General features: G+C 39.8%; 1 long non-coding RNA gene across 1 annotated transcript; it reads right to left on the reverse strand.

Moving 5' to 3' along the window:
• Window positions 1-342: 342 nt before the first annotated feature.
• On the reverse strand, window positions 343-18,997 carry LOC129411378 (uncharacterized). The gene is made up of 3 exons (XR_008633287.1): window positions 18,787-18,997; window positions 3,256-3,337; window positions 343-627 (listed from the first exon to the last, which is right to left on the reverse strand). It is a non-coding gene; the product is annotated as an uncharacterized LOC129411378 (long non-coding RNA).
• Window positions 18,998-20,362: the final 1,365 nt, after the last annotated feature.

A 20,362-nucleotide genomic window follows, 5' to 3' on the forward strand; every position in this document is an offset into this window, starting at 1 on the left:
GTTGTATTACACGAGGAGGATGTTTCTCCAGATTTCGTAAGTGCGTAGTCTGGGTAAACTACAAGTGTGTCAGGTGCAAGATTTTGATCAGAAACTCTTTGATCACTGTGCCAGCTTTTATCAGCCCGCATGCTCCTCTCATTGGCAAATAGGACCCAATTATGTCAAGTTGCTAGTTCTTTAGCTGTAACACATTGGCAAAGACCAAACCCAAGAAACTCACTCTTAAGCATCACTTAGAGAAAACAATGTCTTTATTTAGCTGTCAGAAATATGTCATAGATTCAGTTACAATCAGTTACAACATATGAAACAGTTGCTGACAGTTTTCTGGTTGTCTTAATAGCATTTTTATCTTTGTGAAACATTTTGAAACCTTAACGATATAACTCAAATCAATCTAGTTCCTTTTTTTTTCCTTTGTAGTGTGCTCTGATTTGCCCACTAAGGCCCACGGTTTTCTTCAGATAATAATTCTTACAGGAGAACTCTCTTTGTCATGTGGCCTGTCTGTGACACAATTTATTTATTTATTTATTTTAAAAATAAAAATAAAATACAGAAATTTGGATTTGCAGCCGTTGGTCCCAATGCCTTTTGTCCCAATTCTGATTCGTCCTTCTTGTCCTGAAAAGACAGAGAAAAAAATAAAAATTTAATAATAGTTCTTGTATCAAAGCATCAAAGTGTGAAAGTTTAGACATTATTGCTGAGATCTGTGCATTTCAAACATATTTCTATTGCTGTTTTATCACACTAAACACAGACAAGTTCCCAGTTTGTGCAATCCATTTTCACGAATATGTAAACGGCACCAAAAATGTCTCTTTGCAAGAATGGAGTTTGGTGAAGAGTGAGTTTCCAGTGTACTTGGAGTGTACAAAAGGCTCGACAATAGGAGCTGACACCGGCCCCCTCATATCACAGTGCACTTTCCTCCCATTGTCCCTGCTGAACTTCTCACATGTATTGTCTTACACCGTATCCTTAGAACCTGATAAGATGGCCGCTGCATGTTTTGTACCTGAGGACACAAGGCTGGGAGTGTCTCAGGGTTACAGCTGCTTATTTCTTCGGCCCCACAGAGGAGACGAGAGGAGGGGTCTGGGGAACGCCTAACCTGGACTATACCTGGACTATACCTGGACTGCCTGTGCGACCAGCTCGTCCTCCATTACTGCCATAGCAGACACTCCCTTCCTCTGTGCCTATTATGGGATTATGTTTCTGCACAAACCTACAGGTGTAACACGGTAATATGAACACACAGGTTGAAACAGCTGGGTATCTGATAGAGAACATCAATATCTAAATGATTACTTTTGACAATAAAAAGGGTGAATGATATCATGGACCTCACCAAAATAACACCTACAGTGACATACACTTAAGATTATTATTTTTTTCTTTGACAACCAACCTTTTATTATTTAACTTTGACTTTTTGTCTAATAATATTATAATTATTAACTTGCTAATGTAGTCAATACACGATATGTACATTTAGTGACGATACTAATAAATCAAATAATTTATACAAGAATTTGCTGAGTATAATTTGCGTGTAGTTTTCTGCATTATTGGATCTAAAATGTCATGACTTATTTAAACTTCTCTAATCAAAAAAACAGTACAGTACTTCTCTATATGTATGTCTTACAGTATAGAAGAGTTGGCTGGGGTTCTTAAGCCATCAGCAGCCCATCTTCAGTAGATGAAGCCAGTGTACAGTGTACTGCAGCGGTACCTCAAGGGCACAGGAGCAGAGCAGGGCCTGTCGTCTGAGGCAGCTGATCTCACTCACAGCTCCATGTGCAAAGGCTTTGTGCATCCTGCTCATCTGCACTGCTGACACTGCACTTCCACAGGGCTACATAAGGCTGATGTCCGCACTACACGCACAGGGGAGCACTTTCACTCACACTTTCTGAAGCTTTGGGAAGAATCAACAAACTAAAACATTCAGCATTTGAGTCTACAATTCACCAAACTGAAATTATATGTATACATTTGTCATTATGCTACACAGAAAATATAATTATGGTATTTTATTATATATTCAACCATATGCTCATCTTTGTGATACTGGTTTTGAAACCAGGCTATTTGGAGACTGATGTGGAAAAAATATGGAATCTGTCAAGAATTCCAACTTGAGCGACTTGGTACATGTGAACTAGCACTTCTCCTCTCAATCATCATGCACAGTTATGCAGAAAAATACTGGATGTTCTTGGAAGTGGCCTTCCTTATCCACAAAAGGACTTGATGTCGGAACACCTCTGGGGGATTGACAAAGGCAGACAGAAATCCCTGGTGTTGCCATAAGTCTGATAAGAGGGTGGAGGAGTTTTATGCCTGGCTCTATCCCTGCTAACTACTCCCAGTAGACCGCAGTCACAGCCATTCACTGTATGAGGCGCCACTGATGTAGCTGCTGATGTGCTCAAAATTATACTCCTCCATTCAGTGCTATCAGGAGTCAAAGTTACTGAAGGCAATGGGCAGAAACATGCATCTGCAAGTACAAATACACAGACATGGGTTGCTCTGTGTTGCACTACCACTCATTTACATGATATCATTTTGGACTCTGGCATGAAATGTAGCGCTTGATACAGAATAGAGGCTGGGGGCAACAAGAAGACATGTACACATCTGCACAGACGTGAATAGCAAACTTCACAAAGGCCTGACTGACAGGGCAGCTCAAACAGCGCACAGCCCTTCACCATGCTGCCTGTCTCTCCATCTGTCTCTGCCCAGGCTTCTCAACCCAGAGGAGACACAGATTTTTTCATCTGTCAGTATGGATGGAAACAGACATGTTCAAAACACACAACAATGGCCTTGGCAGCACACTGGAGCCTCTATGTTTTGTATGCTTGAAGCACTGCATTATCTCCTAAGTGTCTCGCAACCCCAGTATAGTAAATAATGGATGTAGCGCTTCCTTCTAAAAACCCTCTTTCACTTGAGGGAACAGTCATGGTTTACCTGTATAAATGCCCTTTCTGTGTCTTTGGAGAAATGGATCGCTCTAAAGGATGTGGGTCAGACCATTTCATTAGCACAGCATTTCTCTCTGTGTCTCCTTCAATCAAATGTTTGACATAAGCAACGTCACTCAAAATGTCTTACAGACACTTCCATATAGAATTGGAAGAGAACAAGACACATCGAGACTGCTGATCCATAGTAGGAAAGTCATGGAAAGGGTCCATAACAAGAGGGCAGAAAGACTAAAGCAGTCACCTCTGAGATCAGCTGATGAGATCCTCACTGCCTTTAGCTTAAAGACTCCAGTCGTCCAGAACTGAGGAGGTCGGCAGTCGACCTAAAGAACAAGAGAAAAACAATCCAGTATTAGCACAAACACAAAGTATACCATCATGTGCCATTATAAAACACTTAGGTGGCCCTCCCCCTTTCATTTCGAAGGTACATTGAAAGAGTTTCAGCTACTGTGAATTATTTACTTGATTCACCATTGGGCCCTTTAACCCCTCAGCAAAAGCACAGGCAGTCAGGGTTAAAAATACACTCCCCTCGGATATGTGTGTGCTGTGAGCTCTAAAATATAAAACAGTAACCTATAAAACCCGCGACACATGAAACGTCTTCTAGTCCCCCCCTCTCTCTCTTTCTGTCAAACAGCCACACTCGTCCACACACACTCTCCACTCATCAGTGCATCATTATAGGGCTACTTCCTGAGTGAGAATCCAGGCCAATCCCAGATGGGATTATTATAACACAGCTTGATCTGTGCAGTAGGTATGAGTGTGACTGTGCCACTGTGAGCGTGTCAAAGTGTAAAAGTGGACTCCTGATTGTTCCAATGGAAACCAACTACAGCCGCTACTTCCAGTTTTCCAGACTATAGACTAATATATAGTCCAGACAAATATAGCCAACAATCTCAAACCAAGAAGTGAGGAAGGCTACTTTGCCATACTACTGATGGATGAGTCTATGCCTATATCTTGCCAATTTCTTCAATTCAAAGTTTTTAATTTAAAAACAATTCAACTGTATTTTCTATTTTCAAAGAAGTAAGTAATAATTCCTATTTTTACATTTTTCATTTGATTCGACTGCTTCAAAGTAGGGTTGTGTGGAAGGTTTTATTTCCAATATTGTTATACCTCTCTAACAATAGACAGGCTGGTGAATATTTATATTACAGATATGTGGCCCCTTCTGGATGTGCACAAACACCACTCTAGCTGCTGGTTGGCCATGTTGCCGAGGCACGTCCCTGGCACGCAGCGGTGTTGTCATGGATACCCCCAGACACATCCGCCATCCCATAAGTGGGGGGATGCTGAGAGCTTTAGTGGGGCTGGCGCCTTAGTCTTCCCTCCTCCCCAAAACGCTCACTACCAGTCCTCTGTCCCTTCCCCCCAAAAGAGTCGCTCTCATTCTTATCCTAACCCAGTTCTATAGCTAAAAATCACTGCTCTTAACCACACACCACAGCAGCCATCTCAATATGATGGTATTCCCGGGACCCCACGCTCTTTACCCAAATCGGTTCCTAATATACAGACAACAATGGTGGTTTCTAGAGCTGATACAGAGATGCACAATGTAACTTAAATTAACTGTTATTGACATATGATGAACCAAATCTGAAAAAAACAGAATGGATCGAACTATAGCCTCTGATCTTACTGCAATGGAAACTTTTGTTTTAATGCATTTATAAGTTCTAATTAGGTCCATTTTTAAATAGATTGTACTGATACTGAGTAGTACTTGCAACCTATAGTGATGTAATGGCTATAAAGTGAAAATATATGACTCTTCTATATATAATCTTGCACACATAAACTTTCAGCTAATACAGTTCTTTGCGATGATGTTATGCTTCACCAATTGACTAATTATGGTTCTATTTTTTGGTTTTAGTTTCATTCCATCTTATCCTAGTTTGACCCTGTTGATCCCAGTTCAGACTTGATGTACACTTGGTTTGGTCCTGTTTTAGTCATAATTTAGTTATGGTCTAGTAGTTCCAGGTTCTGTGTAAATGTGAACGGCCTAAATCCACATTACCACCTGGTTTGATTTAACAGTCTTAGCTTTGTTTTAATCCCCACTGTGTTTCTGTATTTTATCCTTGCCCAAATTGAACTGAATCTTCAAGTCGATATTTGTAGTTCTTTAGAGGCATCTGGTGCACACAGTACTGAATGAAATAGATGTCAAACAGCAGAAGCTAATGATGCTACGTGTTAGTGCATATGTACCATAGCCCTGGGACTATGCTTGGTTCATCCTGGTCTGATCCTTTTCATTAGCCACTATCAATAATTCAACACTGCACTAATGGTTAGATGTGCGCAGATGTTAAATCGACACACTTCACTAAATAGCACTGGCTTTCCTGGCCCGCTCCCAACACCGAGGATGTGTAAACGTGTGCATTTAACACAGTCAGCACCTGGGAGCTTTTAAAGGTAAAACGGCCCATCAGAGGGACACCACCAGGAAGTGAGAGAATTCCCTGATTTAGTGGTGAAGCCATTTATTATTTCCCCACAAAAGTCTATTTTACTGCCGATTGTGTTATGTTTGCAATAAAACAGGCACATCAAATACAGAAAGGACGAAATGAAAGGGTTAATGCTTTATGACGTGCCTGTGCTAGCATTTGCTTTCCCTTTCATATTCTTGGGGATGGCAGAGCTAGCTGGACGCACATATGCTGAGGAAAAATAATCCTCTTTGATTGGAGGACTAATTTGAAGTGTCAATTATTCTTATGCAAATGAAGGTACAGTTTCTCACATCTGAAATGAGCATGGAGGCACAGATGGGGGTGTGCAAAAATCAAGCAAGAAAACATGCAGCACACTAGACCCCCCTGCACCCGCTCATCATACACCTCTTAGAGGGGAGCTGACACAAAGACAGCTGCTATAATGGGACCAGGTTATTTGCATGCACATTATGCACAAATGTCCGCAGTACATACACCAAAAAGACCACAGATTGAAAATACAAAGCAAAATCTGGCACAAACGTAAAAGAAGTGCAAGTCAGCATACAATTTCACAACTTTATAAAGCATGCAGGTTGTAAAGAATAAAATGAATGCATTCATAATGTGTTAAAACATATACAACTGTGTGCAACATGAGCAGAAGACATTGTAGATGTGCACAATATGTCAAGGACAATGAAAGAACACTTTGTATCAATAATTGGAGTTTGCTGTGTGACAAAAGTGTTACTAGAACTTCAAGTGAACAAATCTGTAACAAAATCAGCATTAGAATAAATTTCTGTATAAATTTCATAGCACAATTATCCCTATACACTGATATGATATTGGATATTTCTGCAGATGTACACAATAGTGTACAGAAAGTGGAAAAACAGACTCTACAAAGTAGATGTTGCCTGACTCTCAGCTGATGTGGAGGTTCAGGTTTAAAAAAGGCTTTCAGGCCAAAGCAGGATCAAACATCATGCACTAGAGTCCAGTTACACCATAACAAAGAGTTACATTCAGGGGCTGTACGACACACAAGCTTTTACCTCAAAGAGCAGAGAGGGAGCCTAGTTCAGGTACAGCTAAGTACAGACGGGAGTGTAGCGATATCTTAGACGATAATGTGTTTGACAGATTAGATGGATCAGTCTACAAATGTTTGTTTTCAACTCTCCTTCCGCAGCCCTGCCCACAGATGACCAACTCTTAGCCTATAGTACTGACTGTTAAATCTGTAAATGTGTAAATTATTACAACTTTCCAGTTTTTAGAGAAGAACAAAGGTATACCAAAAGGCAGGTGTAAACCAAGCAAAGCTACATCTAATAATTGTAGCAATAGTATGAACCGTCACTCTTCAGTTCATTTATTCATTCATTCATTTATTCATTGGACATACAAATATCATATGCTAACAAAATGGTGTTCAGAAGGAAATATAATGGTTGGATAAAATAGCACAGTCCTTGAATGAAAATAGTTTAGTAGCTACAATGATCAGTACGTGAACAACAACATCCTACATTCTTTCATTGGGTGTAGAATAGATTCAGAGATATCCCCAGGCTACAAAACTTTATATCCATTTCACTAGGGAGCTATCATGTCGAGCAGTTTTAATTGACTGGCAAATGGCTGTGACTTTTTACACAAATTACATTGGGATTTTAGCCTCGGACTGGCAGAGTCCTTAAGATATCACACACTAACTTACAAGCAATGTCCCTTCTAAGCAGACAATCTGATTATCCACACAGCTATAAAAGACAGCCACTATCTGCTAAAGAACCTGACAATTTGTATTTATTTTGCATTGCTTCAGTGGTTTTTGAGAATTAGTATGCAGTCAGGGATGGGAGGGCTTGTCAAGATCAGGCCTAAAATCTCCCCCCTCCCACCAAGCGGATCTACATTCATGAACAAGGTTGACAAGGCTGACTTGAGTAAAGACAAGGAGCAAATACAACGCCAGAGAACAACCTGAAACATTCTTATTTCTGTCTGACTTGTCTGTCTCTCATTTTCTTCCTCATGCCAAAAAACTATCATAACTAGTGAGGTCGGATCCTTTTTGGAGGGCTGCTGTATCTTCTGCCGGACCATAGAGCGAATAAACATGGACGTTGAGAGAAAGCGATCGGGGGCCCTTCTCTCTGGCTACAGCTAACCCTCTCCTGGGAAACACGCAGCCCGTACAATGGATAGAGGAGGCCTTTTGTTGAGACTCTGGGAGCTGCGGGGCTAGCGCTGGATCAAACAGGGCAGTGTGTGTGTATGTGTGTGTATGTGTGTGTGTCTATTCTACTGCTGCACTGACATATGAGAGCGCCGGCTGCTTTACACAATCGCACACTTTCTTCAGCGCCCTAAACTTGGTGTGACTAAGTAAACTTCTTCACCCTTTTGCTCTATTTACCCAGGGCAAGGGAGATGAATTTGAAATAGCCAGCAGAGAAAAGGAAAGTAATGTAAATCAGTGTGGGGGGAAAATGTTTACCGTCTGTCAAGGGAGTTTTTTTTTCTTGTACAATACAAATCATAGTTCAAAGACTGGTGAGATTTTTGAGTCAGGGTGAGGGGATGCAGTCATGAAGATGCAGCACTATCCATGCTTAACTATACATGGCAATTGTCCAAAAATTTAAACAGAAGAGCAAGAAGCAACAAAGTTATTTATGTACTGTTAGATACATTCGTCACCTATAAGATTAAAAGTTAGTTTGTGTTTGTTGTTATTTGCCTTTTCAGTATGGTATTACTCATGAAGTAAAAGCAGGGGACAAACAAAAGATACTAGTTTTGAAGTTTGATATTGTTCCACTAAATACTAATACCATGCCTAATACAAAATCGAATGGTCAATTTCTTGTCACACAAATGCAGTTTTGGTATCCCCCTGGATGGTAATGTTTTCATAGTGTACAGTATGTGTTAGGGCTGTCAATATCAAAATACTAATAGTGCTGAAAACAGATTTTCATGTGAATATCAACAATCAGAAAACTTAAATAGAACAAAGTTGGGCCTGTCATAAATAGTTTTGGAATCGTCTCTAAAACTAATGTAAGACCACATTCTAATATTAAAATGATTGTATTTTGTGTTGAAAATTACAGTTTTCAAAAAGGTTTTGAGTATCATGATGGTATTGAATTTGGTATTAAGTACTGAGCGTTTTCCTTACTATCAAAAACAAGTTTAAAATTTTTGAAACATGAGAAAACTAATATAAGTACATTGTCATCATCACTGCAGAGAAGTAAAATATAAAGGTCACCAGCCAATAAAAAAAGCACCAGCCAATTTGACATCAATGCATGCACCTGGATGGGAACTAAGTCTGCAGTGACGTGCCTCCAAAAGCTGCACCGATGACCCTAAACAGTGAGGCAAAAGATAAAGATATATATAGTATATATAGGCACTAGAATGTGAAAATGCACTTGTTTTTGTCCTTCCCATAATGCATTTTAATACATTTCTATTCGTCCAGTGTCTTGCTCCTGGCTTGCTGCCCCTTGTGTGCGATCTATGGGAATTGTGCTCACTAAAATGAACTCACACCGTCTGACCCTATTCATCCCCGGGACCACACGTTCCCTCTCCCCAGTCCCCCCGATTTCCCACAAGCCCCCCTTCGCTCTCCCACACGCACCCCAGCCTGGCCACTGCACCCCCAAGTCCCCACTCCAGAAAACCCTTCCAAATGTCTATGCTGTCCTTTCAACTCCAATTTTGGCTACAATGAAGTTGTTCTGGCTGACAGTTTGCCCAGTAGAATAAGTGTTGTTTGGGCCTCCTGTGTGGGCCGGTAGTGGGCTCTTTCACCCCACTGCATCTCAGTTACCAAGAGGCTGGTCCACCTTACCTCGGCTCACACCCTGACCCTCGCAGTTAGTCTCAATGCTCAATCAGGTTCACCTTCATAGCTTTCTTAGCTAATGATTTAACAAATATCAAATAAAACACAGTGGTGGTTCTCATCTGTGTGGCAAGTATGACTGGTACATAATCCTATCAAGATTAATCGTGTGTTCTCTTGCACCAGATAATAACTGGGATTAAACCTGGAAGTAAACTTGAACTTGACCAGGACAAAAATACAGCTGTAACAGGACCAAGCCAGGTCTACACCAAAATTAAACTGGGCTAAAAACCAGGACCAAATCAGGACAATAGAGAAACTGCAGTGCCTATGACGCTGCCAGTTCAGTTCTTGTTATCTGGCCTAGGTCATCAGAGGTTCTAGCAATACTCTCTACAACAGAAGTATAGCCAGACTTGGATGGACAATATCACAATGTGTTGATAATTTAAGTCTCTGGTTCTCATACTGGTGGTAAATAAACTTCTCCCACCATAAACATCCAGTGTCCTGCCTCTTTTTACATTCTAGGGTAATTTTTTCCCCCAACACAGAACAAGTGGGAATTCACCCTAAAATGAAGCAAAACAGAGAATCAATAATTACTGACTGCTTTAGTTATAGTGTGTTGGATTTCAGAGTATTGAAAATAAGGGTCATTTTGAGGTTTGTTATGGTGCGCTTTTTGGTGTAGACCATCTTCATCTGTTATGGTGCAGTCGACCATAACCAAATTGGCCTGGTTTACTGACTTACTCTGTATCTTTAGGATGTGTCAGAAAAGATCCATTATTGGGGTCAACTGGAAAGACAATGCCTGAAGCTCTGTCGTCTTTGTCATGTTTAGTACACATCAGACAACCTTCCCACCCCCATTGCCCCAACACTTAAAGCAAGCATACAGTATTTACAGTATTTTAAGGGTACAAACCAACATTTTAAGAGCTCCTCCCTGAAGCTTAGACTAATTGTTACTATCATTAATTTGTATTATTCTATATGATCATTTAATGCTAACTCAGTGACCATTGGTAAATGACCAGTTAAACCAAAAATATGTTTCTGATGATTGATAATACTGGTAAAGTTTCAATAAATGATGAAGCATATTTAAACCATCCTTGTTCGGCAGAGGCAGGACTTGAGAAAGTGGCTGTGAGAGGCCCTGTTGGGGGGACCATATGTCCAGGCGTTGTATATCAGTCAGCTCACCCCCAGCGCTCTGCCGGACCACCATAACTTAGTTTGTCTTCGGCACAAAGTTTGGTCCAAGCTTGGCTGGCTTCATTAGAAACCTATTCTCTGGAGCCAATGAAGCTCAACAGACCTCCAACAAAGGGGCTAATCACACCCTCCACTGCTGTGTCTGTGCCCCCTCTGCACTTTTTCTCTTTGTTACAAAAGCAACAGTATGTATTTAAAATAACATACAAACCAGCTCTCTCTCTCTCTCTCTCTCTCTCTCTCTCTCTCTCTCTCTCTCTCTCTCTCTCTCTCTCTCTCTCTCTCTCTCTCTCTCTCTCTCTCTCTCTCTCTCTCTCTCTCTCTCTATATATTATATATATATATATATATATATATATATTAAATATCCAATGATATTTACTCCAAATGTGTAATATTTACTGAGGTAAATACATAAATAAGCCACGGGGGGTTACAGGCCTTGTACATTGGTTCTGTCACAAACCAGAGCAGATACACTGCCATAGTGACTGATAGAGATAGACGGAGCATTTCTGTGCTGTGCCAGCCCCACACTGACAGCTCTGTCTTTGTATACTTGGTCTACGTTATCAGAGATATAATACTCTTACAAAGTAAGCAAAGGCAGACTGAACAGGGCTGGACAATAAAATCACAATGTCTTGAGGGTCCACATTTCTGAGTCCTGAGTCCCATTCTGATTGTAAATAAACTTCTTCTACATTAGAATCCCAACCTCGTGACTCTTCTACCACCGCTTGGGTTACTTCAATTTATTCTACAACAGTAACACATGGACAAAAGATATTATGAAACTGAAATTTCCTTAAGAGTAAAATTGTTATATTTTTGTTATTATATGTGGTTTTATCAGTGCTGAGACTTGTCTAGTTCTCACCTGATGGACATGTTCTTGGCCCATGCCCTGTGTGGGGAGGATGTACACTACAGACACTACAGTGTGTTTGTGTGTGGATCTGAGTGCATGTGTGAGCAAAGGATGCAGCGCAGTAACAATAGCGAGCCCCAGGCTGCTGAATTCTTGAAATGACCTTGAACCTCAGTACTCTCCATTCCCATGGCTGCTGGGACGGAGCTTGTCTGTAGGTCTATGCATGTGTGTAAGTTTAGAAGCAGCAAATATGGCTTTGCAATTTGTTTGTGAAGACAGACATTCAAACATTTCTCTTTGAAACTGTACATCTCCTTATAGTGAAGGTTTACATAAGATGCCCTTCCTGACATAAATCTCTCTTTTCTTGGGCTTGAGACCAAGACAACAGATACACTATATATGTGTGGCTTGCTTGGGAAAACATACAGCAATACAACATTTTAACAGCTTTAAATCTTTAAATGCCAAGAGTTTCATTGTTGTTTCAGTCTCTAGCGTCTATAATTTAAGGTGTTTAAATCAAGATGGGTACTGGCTGTAAATCAAATGTGTTAAGTCTGACTCTGGTAAATGAAGAAGCATGCTTTACTGTGCTCCCTGCTGAGTACATATGCTGCATGCAACCACCAACATGGTCGGCTTGGACACGACTTGAACATGCTGTCACACAGGAAGGCCCCACCTGCATCATCGGGCTCTGCTCTGGCGGATGATAAGGACTCTGTGGGCTAAGATTGGCAGTAGGGGGTCTGGGATAGTCAAGAGGAGCTCAGCATGTGGTGGTAAAGGCCATGTCACCAGGCCTGGCTTGGACACAAATGTCAACAGCATGACTACCTGAACAAGGAGACCCAACCGAGATTGCCAAAGATGATCAGGAGGACAGTAGGTGCAACATAAACAAAGCAATATAGGATGCCAAAGAAGAGCTCAAACAATTTATAAGAAACAAATCAAATTCAACATTTTGTTTGTTTCGTTCTGCTGTGTATGGGCCACAGGGATTTGTACCTTAATAGTCCAATATTGTCCAATGAGGAACAATGGTGGACAAAGCTGCATTGTTATTGTAGGCATTGAGTCTTCTCCCTCGGTCAGAGTTTGCTATCAATAGATTTTAACAAAACATTTGTAATGTTTTTATGAGATGTTTATTCATATAGTTTATACACATAGTCAATGTGCAAAGAGATTGAAAACTAGAAACTTTGAAATCCTTTCACTTTTCATACAAACAACACAAATGTAACAAATGTTTTGGACGTTTTACAAACACAAGTCACATACAATATCAATACATACAATCACATACAATAGTTAAACTGAAGAATCAGCTTTTTGCTCTTTACAGACAAATATAGAGTCTTCATTATCAAACCAACGCAAAGGGGTTGCAAACCTGTAGCAACAACCAAAACTCTCTGACCAAGGCCAATCCCTTTCTTCGCTTATTTCCAGAATAGGGCCATCTTCTTAATATATGTCTTTCTTTCTGTCCTTCTCCCATTTCTCATTGTTTCCTTCCTGCATCATGGCGGCACTTCAATGTAAAAGCATGTGTTTCTCATCACCACAGTCTTTACACATCCACAAGCAGACAGAGACGATTTGCGCCTGTGTTATAGGGGAGAGCCATTCCTTCCCCCTTTCACTCTATAGATTGCTGCCATTATCTTGAGCAATTCCTTTAGCTGGCATGGAAAAGAAGAAGAAGAAAACATGGCGGAGAAGAGGATGAAGGAATTTCACTCAACCGATGTATGAATTGCTGATGGAACTTGAGTGACAATTTAGCATGCAATTGTCAATGTCACTCACCAAGCTGTGGTCATATGTGATTCCCATCATCTAGTGAGCTATAGTCTTGCAACAGAGCAGAATAAATAGAGGAAAGCCAAGACAATATGGTAGAAGATTTAATTATTAGGTTAATGCGAGCAGGCAAAGGGAAAGGCTAAGCTCTTTCACAAGGCGTTTCTATTTCATAATAGACTTTAAAAAGCTTTCATCAATGAGACTTAATAGGTTATATGTCAAATAAAATTTAACCTTCTCATGCTATTTTTTTAACAAATAAAAAATCTCTAGCATTGCGATTATAATTAGATATGTGATTTATGTATTTATATTCTGTTCAAAGTGCATATTTTTAAAGCAGACCTATTAGCTCATTTACCCTCTCGAAGTTTGAGCAGTCTTTAATCGCTTATTTTCAAAACACCAAATTGCCGATGAACCTCCATTTTCTCCGCCCCAACATACGCCCACTGCTCTGTACTTACTGTGTTCTGCAATTGTATTATCTTAATTGTTGAGTAGGATTCAGCAGGGTTGTGTCGTCATTTTAGTGCAAATAAAAATAAAAAAAAAATCTGCTACTTGCTTGATGTACAGCTATCCATCAGAGGTACGGATAACTTCACAACTCCTTGCTGCGATAACGTTTACGGCGATGTCTGCTAAAATTGGGCACCACAGTTTCCTAACATGAAAGTCTGTTTCTTTTATTAAGTTGTAGTGTGCAAATGATATAATGATCCACAGGTGCCACAGACAATAACTATACAGCAGGCGCAAGTGCAATATGTTTTCTTTCAAATCTGAGAAGATTGAAATATGAAGTACTAAAAATATACAGGAACCACATGCATTTCAGAACATATTTGTAGAGGTCGAAACTGCAGTTGGCATTTATTAGATAATAAGACAGAGAAGAAAAATATTTTGTTGTTGTGAAGGACAAAAATGACAGTCCTTGCAAATTGCTAATTGTGACCATTCAGTCTAGCATTTATGGTGGAAAACATGGATTACTCTGTGCTTGATCACCAGGATTCACAGTAGCAATGTGCTATTAAAATAATTTTTAGGTGGAAGTAATTAAACCAGGACAATTTAATCTTTTGTTTTTCTCTTTTTCTTTTTGCCTTCACTTTCTCTCTCCCTTCTCTCCATCCTCCTTTCCCTCACCCTGAGCTGCTATTCCCACTGCAACTCTCTTCTACACTGGATAGGAAAGGTGATGCAAAGGTGCTAGAACGGCCAAAGCGTCATTCTCCATCCAGAGTATAAAAAATAGGAAGGAACAAATGATAAAAAGCCGAGGAATCTGAGGTGTACAGGGGCAAGAGGAAGTGTAGGAAAATGTGATAGAAGATGGACATGAAGTCAAGAGCCAAAGACACCTTTAAAATGTGTAGGCTAAAAAGATAGACGCAGTAAATGGGATGAAATTCACTTATTTTACCGTCTTTCTCTGTATAACCCCCTGATAAGATCCAACTTCCTTCTATAGTGCTGAGGTAAGCTACAAACATATTCTCAGCTCTACCACTGAGCCACACTGCAGGACCGCAATCCTCTGTATTCTACTATAACACAAATATTTTAATGAATAAACTGGCAGCTGAAACCCCAGAAACCAGAATCTGTGACCTTCATCTTATTTAGAACATTTGTAAGAAAGGCCTACAGCATGTAATTAAAAACAGAAAAATAAACAAAACCTGGATGACTCATGCCCTTATTTGTGCAGTACACTTTATTTTCCAATGAAATTCCCAACGTGGTAACAACAAAAATGTATAGCATTGCTCATTTTAAACCAATTCCAAATTCTTTTCTTTTCTACTCAAATAGCCTTAATAATTTGGACAAAGCTTGTTTTCTTCTTCTCTTAAACAATGTTTCAACATAACAATAATGCTGGCATGATGACTAACTGAAATAAGTAAGGGATATTCTCCTCCAGCAGCTCTGCAGATGGTAACCTAGCGATTCCACACACACTATGCAAAACAGAGGCACTGATATGCGTAAAAGGGCGGGACTGGTGTAATTTCTCTGTGTTTTAGGATGTGCCACTGTTCAGGGACATAGATCAGTAAGTGTAATGGCAAATGCATTATAAACAATTACCAAATTCAGACAAAACAAATAATGCTATTACATTCATTCCAAGAGGACACTCCTTCACTTAGAACTGAATTCAGCAGCTAGATGCAAACAAGTATAGAAATAGAAAACCAAGGGATTTTTAAAGATTTAGGAGCTCAGTTTTGTCCAAAAGAGGATTTAAGAGGTCCAGGGTTACTCAATTGTGGAGGAAACCCAAAATTAATTTAATAATCAAAGGCTTGGGAAGCAGAAGGACACAAGCATTACCACTGCAGAGCAACAAGGTTAAAAGGAGCCATGTTTAGCATCTGCTACTAGCCATCAGTCCGTAATGAGATGTTGTTGTATATAGTGCAGGAAACAGAACAGATGATCAGAGACATGGGGCAAATTTGGCTGCACTCTGTTGGTTATAATGCTAAGGAATGGCTTAGGGTATGGGATTATAGTTTGAGTTTTTTCTTGAAAACAGCAATGAATTACTGCCTTGTTTTTTAGGCTCCTGTTAATATGTACTTTCAGATATGAAGTACAGTTACAGTCGTGACCATTATAGTAAATAATCTACAAACAAAATCTGAGAAGTAAACATGATGAGCCTTTTATACATGATCTTTTATAGATTCTGTACTGGATGACTATTCTCACCTCACTCACATGCCCAGCTCTCTCCATTCATCCTCACACACAAGCACATACATATGTTGGGTTTGCATGCTTTTTGAGGACATTACATTGACTTATATTCATTTCTAACCCTAACCTTAAGCATAATCCTTGATTAGCCTTAAATATAAAATCTATCTATCTGTATATAGATATATATATATATTAACTCGAGGCCATGTTGTTGATCTAATATCTAGTATGGGGACCAGATTTTTGTCCCCATAAAGGAAACACATCTGAATGTATACAGATTTTTGTCCTCACAATGTAATAAATTCCCATCCACACATGCACACATACAAACACACACACACACACACACACAGCCCCCTGCCACCATCCTCCATGCCACACGCACCCAAGGGGAGGACACATCCCTCATAGCACCCAGGAAATTAACTTGACATTTGATGCAGACAGAAAAAATATATTTCAGTGGGGGTAGAAAAAAACACAAAGTGTACAAAAGCAGAGATAGCATAAACCCATCTCTGGTACACTTCCCCACCCCTCTCCCCCATAAGCTCAGGGACGCATTCGAGGGGATTTCAGTGATCTGCAATGCAGACACCACTGGGTGCCCACGGAAAAAATGAGCTTCATCTTTTGCCTGTCTTTCTCCTTGTATGTCGTATGTCCCTCTTTGTTTCCATCTTTTATGATGCTGGCCTCCATTTTCAAATGCACCCCCCTCGCTCTACTTCCTCCTCGTGTTTGTGACTACCTGGTCAGGAAAATCATTTGTATCACTGAGCCCTGTATTTGCAATGTTGCTCTAAAGCTTTGATGAACTGGAACAGAGTGTCTCCTTAACAATTAATCTGGACAAATCTTCTGAGAGTGGCTGTGTGTACAAATTGACCAATGTGTTTGTTTTATTATTTACATAAAGTGGCATAATTTTGCAACTGGTCAGGCATTGGTTTTCAAAGTCATCATTTTGACGAGGGGCCCAGTCACCACGACCCAGACAGACAATTAATACATGCTTCTGCAGCCATGAGCCACACAACACGCAGCACGACAAGCCTTAGTCCCTCTCTGTATCCCTAGCATTAGACATGCAGGAATGCTAACATCATTATGCACAATAGTGACTGTCTGCCTGGGCCCTCCCCCTGCTAACATATTGTGTCTGTGCTTAGTCTGCTTGTGTGTCTGAAAAGGGTGGTGCTATTTAAATAGGATTTAAGTTATGCAAAAAGTGACATGCATGTTTTTCTCATATTCGTTTAAAATAACATTCCTCACCTGTGTTATAAAAAAATGTGATAATTCTGTAGAAATGTTTTCCACGATTGGATTCTAATAACACAGTGTATCTTTTTAATATATACCTCATCTAGACAGTGATAAACAATATCATTTGGACAAGGACAAGTTAAGTTTCTTCTGTAATATATAAATTTGCTTTATAATATGCAGTGTGAGTAGACAATAGAATTACTATTATTTCTTATAGCTGGTTGATGTGGGTTGCAAAGAAACACACAAATGAAAGTAGGTGGATTCAAAGACACCTGCAGCCAGTGTGTGTGGTTGACTGTCGGGCTGCTGCATATTCGCTGGTGATGCGATCACAATATTCACACTCACTGTTCTGCCTGTGCCTAATGTACTAACTCTGATACACACACCACCGGATATGAAAGCAGCTTTCCATTTAGGCTACGTTTAGCATTTTGCTAACATAATGCACATCTTTGAGAAGTCTCCTCCCATCACATTGCTTTTTCTATAAATGTGCCTTATTCGGCATTGAACAGCGTTTACTATGACAGAGCTAATAGTGAATGACCTATATCTAATTACTCTACCATCATGTTGTATTTTATAAAATTTGGGGCCACAATGGGCAGTATATGTGATATCCTTTTAAAACTAAATCTGAGACACTCACTGAAATGTATTGAATGCTCAAATAATGCATTTAAAATTTTCAGTTTTTATTCCTTTTCATGTATGAAGAAAGGTTGACAGTAAAATTGTGTGCATTTTATTGATAAATATTTCCCACATGCTGCCTTCCTTTGTTCTCTGCTCTTGTCTCAGTGCAGATGACACACACAAATGCGTTAGCGCTCTTTAATCATGTAGACACATGGAGATGACTTCATTAATGGCTAGAAGCTAGCTCTGCTCAAACACAAGGGCTGGGAGCAACATTATAAATGCTTACTCCTGCTGTCAGACTGGTGAGCAGCTGTACTGCAAAATGAAGCCTGATAGAGTATTATGAGTTTAGCATCTGCAATGAGGTGATGCTGGGTAAACATGGTGTACAGTTAAAAATGTCACTGCTACTGCTTCATTTGCTATCAATGATCCCGAGACCGTATGCTTGCTGTGATTAAGCGTTTAAAAACTGTACAGTCTACAATACTTTTGGCCAGTAAAAATATATACATTTCTTATGTGGCAATATAGCAGACAGCTGTGTGTGCAATGGACTAATACTTATCTCCTTTGAGCATGCAGGAATAACCAAACTTTCCTGACCTATGTTTTAAATTTAGTCTACGTTATTGTAGCCAAAAGATCACGACCATTGTATAAAGAAATGTAAAGCCACACTTTATAGGCTGATCTTGTATTCATGCTGTCCATCTATTAAACAGTTGTTTATTAAACAGCTCGGCTTTGTATGTGATGATTCTATGGCACTTGATGTTAGTAATAATACAAGTTGTGGAAATGGCTTTAAAATTACCTTCACTGGGACAAAAAGAAGATACGCTAGAGCGCACTCACCTTACACCAGACCAGTAAAGACCAACTTCATGTTGACTTCCCTGTTTGTCCTTGTAGCTACAGCATCACTCTTTCAAGCTGCAACAAAATACAATGGATAGCATTACATTAAATCACACTTACCAGTACATGTTACCTTGGTTTTTAAATTCATCTTAATAATAATTCTATAGTTAGTTCTATGATTCTAAGACTTTTTAGCAAAATACTGAAAATTGCATCCATCTGTTGTTTCTGTGTTGAATGTGTAAAGCTAAATTTGTGCTTTATTCTTCTCTTTAATAACTAATATTCTTCAGATGCTAAATTAATGTCCGCTATTGCTATGTGAGTAGCTATGTTCTTGAACTTGGTCACTTGTAACCCTCAGCTTAGCTCAGCAAGGTCAGGTCAAAGGTCAGAGGCCAAGTCCATTTAAGGTCATTATAGAATCATTTGGGACTTTGACCTCTTTAGAACTCCATGGCAAGCACATTCAAGTTTGAATTTCTGTAATTATTTTCTCCTTTCCAACCAAAAATCATTGCTATAATGTGGTTAAAAAAAACATGTAAAAACAGCCAATTAGAACAAAATACACTACACAGCAAAATATTACATTTTCTTTTTTCAGTTTTTATTTCAGTTAAATACAAGACATCACCGTGTACATGAAGCAATCAAAAACATAGTCAATATATGATTAAAACAAATGCAGTAACTTTAATGGTATACTCAAACCCACCATCGCATTGTAGTGTGTGTCTTGTGGCAGTGTGACAAACCCATGTGTGTGGCTTCTCCTAACCCTACAGCAGGGTTTAAGCTAACTATGTAGCATTCCCCTCTGTTCAGTTTCCTTCACGGTTTGCATGGCTTTTCTCATCCCATCTCTCCTCAGCCCCTCTACCCCATCTCACCCCCCTTCCCTCAACCCCACACACACTTTGCATGTGGTGTGGGGGGATACAGCAATGCCAAGGATAAAGCCCTCTAGTCTAATGCAACGGAGTACGATACAGAGAAGGCAAATTACGGCCATGCATAGATATTATATTTTAATATCAAGCAACAGCGCAACAGAAGGAGAAACATGTGCCAGGCACTGATTTGAGAAATGCCCTACACTGCTATTAAAAGTACCTACCTATGGATCAAAAAGATGTGGTCAAAGAACAAAAGCATTTTCTTCATAATAGGTGTACCCTCAGCCTCGGTGGAGTTTGCTCAGTGCCTTAACCACTATATCTCCCCCATGCTGCCTGCCTGCCATCCCCTCCTAACAATCCATTAGAATACACCAGACTCCAAAACATGCAGCCGTTTAATTATTCTCACTTCCGCAGCAAACTGGGGCGTACCACTGTAAGCAAATAGGGAGGAGGGACAACAGAGATCATATGCATCTTATGTATGCAAAAAGCAATACGGCGAGCACTACCCATAGATGCGCAGCACAAATTTTCCTTCACATAAATTGTTCTGTTATGGAGACACAATGGATTCTATAAGAAAAACATCTGACACTCACACTGACAATTTAATCCCATTTTCTAATAGTAAAATATCTCAGGTGACGTCCCCCTCTATACGCCGG

This window comes from Boleophthalmus pectinirostris, unplaced genomic scaffold (genome assembly GCF_026225935.1).
Source record: "Boleophthalmus pectinirostris isolate CB_2022bp ecotype Guang Dong unplaced genomic scaffold, ASM2622593v1 HiC_scaffold_4, whole genome shotgun sequence".
Lineage (NCBI taxonomy): Eukaryota > Metazoa > Chordata > Actinopteri > Gobiiformes > Gobiidae > Boleophthalmus > Boleophthalmus pectinirostris.